Source organism: Lolium rigidum, chromosome 3 (genome assembly GCF_022539505.1).
Source record: "Lolium rigidum isolate FL_2022 chromosome 3, APGP_CSIRO_Lrig_0.1, whole genome shotgun sequence".
Classification (NCBI taxonomy): Eukaryota; Viridiplantae; Streptophyta; class Magnoliopsida; order Poales; family Poaceae; genus Lolium; species Lolium rigidum.
In genome coordinates this window covers 45943476-45949370 of record NC_061510.1, presented here as the reverse complement: position 1 = coordinate 45949370, position 5895 = coordinate 45943476, and positions in this window count along the sequence as shown.

Genomic DNA, 5895 nt, shown 5'->3' with positions numbered 1-5895 from the left:
ACTACCACGTCATCAATGTAAATCTCCACCAACTTACCGATCTGATCATGAAAGATGTAATTCATGGCTCTTTGGTATGTTGCGCCGGCATTTTTCAGTCCAAATGTCATGACTACATATTCAAACAAGCCCACCGCAGCTGGTACTCTGAATGCAGTCTTGTGTATATCTTCTGGAGCCATAAAAATTTGGTTGTAACCGGCATTGCCATCCATGAAACTTAAAACCATATGACCAGCGGCTGCATTGATCAATGTCTCTGCTACCGGCATTGGGTACTCATCCTTTGGAGTGGCTCTGTTGAGATCCCGAAAATCTATGGCGACGCGCCATCGGCCGTCCTTTTTCTCTACAGGTACGATACTAGATATCCACTCAGCATACCTGCATGGCCTGATGAACCCGGTGCTCAACATCTTCTCGATCTTTTTCTTGACTTCTTCTAAAATTTCAGCCTTCATCTGTCGTGCTCGCTGCTGGAACGGCCGAAATCCTTTCTTAAGAGGGAGCCGATGCTCAATGATGCTCCTGTCTAACCCGGGCATCTCTGTCTAATCCCAGGCGAAACAATCTGGGTATTCTTTCAACAAAGCTATCATCAGGCCCCTCAGATGCAGATCTAACTTTTTGCTGATAAATGTTGGTCGTGGCTTATCCCCAGGACCAATGTCAATCTCTTCTAGCTCATCAGCCGATGTAAGCCCATACCCTAGCTTTCCGTCGCCTGCTAGATCGATGCTGAACACAGGCAAAACGTATGGCAAGGATAATTTTGGCCGATTGCTGGAATCGGCCTCCTTTTTGATTGCATTGCTCAATGAAGGTTTACAACTTATTCGTGCTCCACTACGGGAGGGAGTCTCCTTGCTACGACCACGTGACATGCTTGAGGTGAGATCATTGCTTTTTATTTTTTGGGGCCGATCGCAGGGATCGGCCTTGCCACGTACGTCGATTGATGTTGTTCTTGCTACTCTGTCAGGCCGGTGGATAAGACCAGCCTCACCCCGTTTTTTGTAACCTCGATGCGATCACAGCCGTCCAAACTGACTCCAGAGAGCGGCTCTTGGTCTTCCGAGTCCCAAATATTCATGCCAGCTATTGAGACCTCGATCGAGTTGTCTGCATGAACGACCTCCACTTCATCTCCATCCCATTGTATCAGGCACTGGTGCATTGTAGATGGAATGTAGCAGTTGGCGTGAATCCAATCCCTCCCTAGCAGGACAGCGTAGGTGCTTTTGCTGTCGACGATGAAGAATGCTGTTGGGATGGTTTTTCGGCCTACGGTTAGATCCACGTTCAGAACGCCTTGCGTCTCTGATGCTTGGCCGTTGAAGTCGCTTAGTGTAACGTTGGTTTTGATCAGATCTGCGTTAGAGCGTCCCAAACGTCGTAGCATGGAGTATGGCATTATATTGACTGCCGCTCCCGTGTCAACCAACATCTTGCTGACAGGCTGCCCGTTGATATAACCTTTTAGGTACAAGGCCTTCAAATGTTTGTAGCTCTTCTCTCGTGGCTTTTCAAAGATAACTGGCCGTGGACCGCAGTCAAACTGTGCTATCGGCACTTCTTCGGTTCCTGGAGCACAAAACTCCGAGGGAAGTATGAACACCATATTTGTGCCAGCCGATGCCTCTGCATCGGCTTTTACTTGTTTGGGGCGCCATTCTTTCTTCTGTGGACGACTCTCCTCGTCCAAAGTTTGATGAATTTTCACGGCCAGATCGGGCCGCGCTTTCCTCAACGTGTGCAGGTATTGCGCCTCGGCTTGCTCCAAGCTACGTAGCCGCTGAACCCTACGCTTTTGGGAGTGGATGAGTCCATCAGGACACCACCTTGGCCGGTGGTATCTATCTTCTTCTTCATCTTCTGACTCCTCAAAATCTTCCTCTTGAGATGACTCAGCTCGTTTGTTCTGTGGTGGGAGAGGCCCTAGACGCTTGAAAACTGAAACTTCTGCTGCGTCCTTCTTCTGCTGTCTACACTCCGGGCAGTTGTCGATTGTGGGCAATCGGCTCATTCCTGAATCCCAGCAGTGCTTAAAGAAAGGACAGTCCCAGTGTCTATCCATGTCCTCCTGCTCTCTTGATTTCCCCTTAGCGCGGCGCTCATATCCTTCGTCGTCTCTATCATTCCGACGATATCTTCCATTGTCTACGTCAGACCGACAATATCTTCCGTCTTCTCTGTCGTACCGCTGACGTCGGTCGTACTGACGCTCATATTTGTTAAGGAGATGCGTGGAGAGTGGTCGTTGATATCGCACGCTTCTCACTTGTTCCTCGGTGAGGTACCGTCTGTCATCATATCGGGGCCGGTCGCGTGGGCCGGCCTCCTCCTTTTCCTTGCCACGGGAGTGACTGCTCTCTTCTTTATCCTTGCCATGGTGGTGTACGAGCCCTGCCATGTTAACATCAAATGAGAAACCTGGCTGATGCCTCGTGGAGTGATTGATTCCCACCATGTTGACGCCAGGAAACGGGTGCGTGTCCACTTTCATGGCAAACTGGCCGAGGATCAAACGGCCTTGTTCTATCACCGTTTGGATCTGCCGACGCAACTCTTTGCAGTCATTGGTGATATGGGTGAACGAATGATGCCACTTGCAGTACGGTCTCCCGTTCATCTCTTGCGCCGTAGGGATTTTATGGCCTTCGGGTAACTTCAGCTGTTTTTCCTTAAGCAATAAATCGAATATCTGCTCAGCCTTGCTTACATCGAAGTCAAACCCCTTTGGGGGCCCTTGTGGTTTCACCCATTTGCAGGACACGGGAACTGCCCCCCGATTCCATTCAGCCACGGCCACTTCCTGGTCTTCTGCAGAATCCTCAACTTCTTCTGTCTCGACCAGGCCGATCGGACGCTTGAACTTGTCTTGGTACAGTTCTGGGTGGCGCTGCTCATACAAAGTTAATTTCTGGACCATGTGCGCCAATGAACTGTAATCTACTTGGAAAGCCAGATCCTTGATCGGCGCTGCGAGGTCCAACACTGCCAGTTCGACTGCTTCCTTCTCATTTAGACGAGCCGAATAACATCGGTTCTTGATGACCCACAAGTATAGGGGATCGCAACAGTCTTCGAGGGAAGTATTACCCAATTTATTGATTCGACACAAGGGGAGACAAAGAACACTTGGAAGCCTTAACAACGGAGTTGTCAATTCAGTTGCACTCGGAAACAGACTTGCTCGCAAGAGTTTATCGATAGTAACAGTTTTATAACGATAGTAGTAGTGAAATAACGAGCAGAGTAACAAAGACAGCAGTAGTGATTATAGTAAACAGCGGGATTAAAATATCGTAGGCACGGGGACGGATGACGGGCGTTGCATGGATGAGAGAAACTCATGTAACAATCATAGCAGGGCATTTGCAGATTAATAATGAAACGGTGTCCAAGTACTAATCAATCAATAGGCATGTGTTCCATATGTAGTCGTGCGTGCTCGCAATGAGAAACTTGCACAACATCTTTTGTCCTACCAGCCGGTGGCAGCCGGGCCTCAAGGGAAACTACTGGATATTAAGGTAGTCCTTTTAATAGAGTACCGGAGCAAAGCATTAACACTCCGTGAACACATGTGATCCTCACATCACTACCATTCCCTCCGGTTGTCCCGATTTCGTCACTTCGGGGCCATTGGTTCCGGACGGCGACATGTGTATACAACTTGCGAGTAAGACCATAAACAATGAATATCATGATGAAACAATAACATGTTCAGATCTGAGATCATGGCACTCGGGCCCTAGTGACAAGCATTAAGCATAACAAGTTGCAACAATATCATAAAAGTACCATCTACTGGACACTAGGCACTATGCCCTAACAATCTTATGCTATTACATGACCAATCTCATCCAATCCCTACCATCCCCTTCACCTACAGCGGGGGAATTACTCACACATGGATGGGGGAAACATGGCTGGTTGATGTAGAGGCGTTGGCGGTGATGGCGGTGATGATCTCCTCCAATTCCCGTCCCGGTGAGTGCCGGAACCGGAGACTTCGGCCCCCGCGACGGAGTTTCGCGATGTGGCGGCGTTACGGAGGGTTTCTGGCGACTTCGACTTCTCTCCAGGCGTTTTTAGGTCGAGGCGAATAAGTAGTCCGAAGGGGGGCGTCGGAGGCTGGCCGAGGGGGCCACACCACCTGGCCGCGCGGGCCCCCCCTGGGCCGCGCCGCCAGGTGGTGTGGGGCCCTCGGGCCTCCACCTCAATTGCCCTTCTGGCTCCGTTAGTTTCCTGGGAAAATAGGGCCTTCTGCATAAATTCCGGGTTTTTCCCGAAAGTTGGATTTCTGCACAAAAACGAGACACCGGAGCAGTTCTGCTGAAAACAGCGTTAGTCCGTGTTAGTTGCATCCAAAATACACAAATTAGAGGCCAAACAATAGCAAAAGTGTTCGGGAAAGTAGATACGTTTTGGACGTATCAACTCCCCCCAAGCTTAGCTTATTGCTTGTCCTCAAGCAATTCAGTTAACAACTGAGCGATAAAAGAACTTTCACGAATACATTTGCTCATATGGTGTATATATTCTCATGATATGGCTAATACTTGAGCAGTTCATAATGAGACACATGCAAATAAGATCATCTAACAGCTATGTCAATCATGGAGAGGTACCAACAATTAATAATAAGCACCATGAATCATGTATATAAGCAGGATTGCAATGTTCATAAGAGAGCATGATAAAGTGGTATCTCGCTTGCCTGTATTTGATTGGCAAAACATAAATGCCCGGGCACCTTTGAAGTTCATAGAAAGACTAGAAGTAGTGATTGTCAAAGATAAAAGCATCAAAGTTATACTACAATCAATCATATTTTGAGACAAGCATATTATACTAAGAATGACAGTTGTGCTCTCAAGAAAGTGCTCAAAGAAATAATGGAGACACAACATAAAAGTAAAAGATTGACCCTTCGCAGAGGGAAGCAGGGATCAACATGCGCTAGAGCTTTTCATTTTTATAAATCAGAAGTAAAATTATTTTGAGAGGTGCTTGTTGTTGTCAACGAATGGTAATGGGTACACTAACTACCTCGCCAACCGGACTTTCAAGAGCGGCTCCCATGAATTATTGCATATTTATGTGGCACTCCTTCCAACCTTTCTTTCACAAACCATGGCTAACCGAATCCTCGGGTGCCTGCCAACAATCTCATACCATGAAGGAGTGCCTTTTTATTTTAGTTTTATTATGATGATGACACTCCCCCCAACCTTTGCTTACACAAGCCATGGCTAACCGAATCCTCGGGTGCCGTCCAACAATCACAAACCATGGAGGAGTGTCTATTTAAGTTAATTAATTCGGGACTGGGAATCCCATTGCCAGCTCTTTTGCAAAATTATTGAATAAGCGGATGTGCCACTATTCCATATGAGAGTCCGTCAAAAGTAAATGACAAGGTTGAAAGCTAAACACCACATACTTCCTCGTGAGCTATGAAACATAAACACAAATTAAGAAGCATTTTGAAGGTTTTAAAGGTAGCGCATGAGAATTTACTTGGAATGGTTTGAAATGCCATGCATAGGTATTTATGGTGGACACTCTGGAATAACTTGGTTTTCATGTGTTTGGAGGCACGAGCAGCGTTCCCGCTCAGTACAAGTGAAGGCTAGCAAAAGACTAGGGAGCGACAAAGCAAGAGAGCAGTAACTGTCATAATCATGCTTGCGGCAAAATATATTAACGGAGGCATAAAAGTGATACAAGAACTCTGAAGCAATACAAATCATCGAGGCTTAATTGACTTTTGTTCAGTCATATGCATGCGTGAGCATGTGCCAAGTCGATATAAATGAATTATTCAGAGGAGGATACCACAATGCCATACTTACTTATGAATAAAACAATGCAAGCAAACATCCA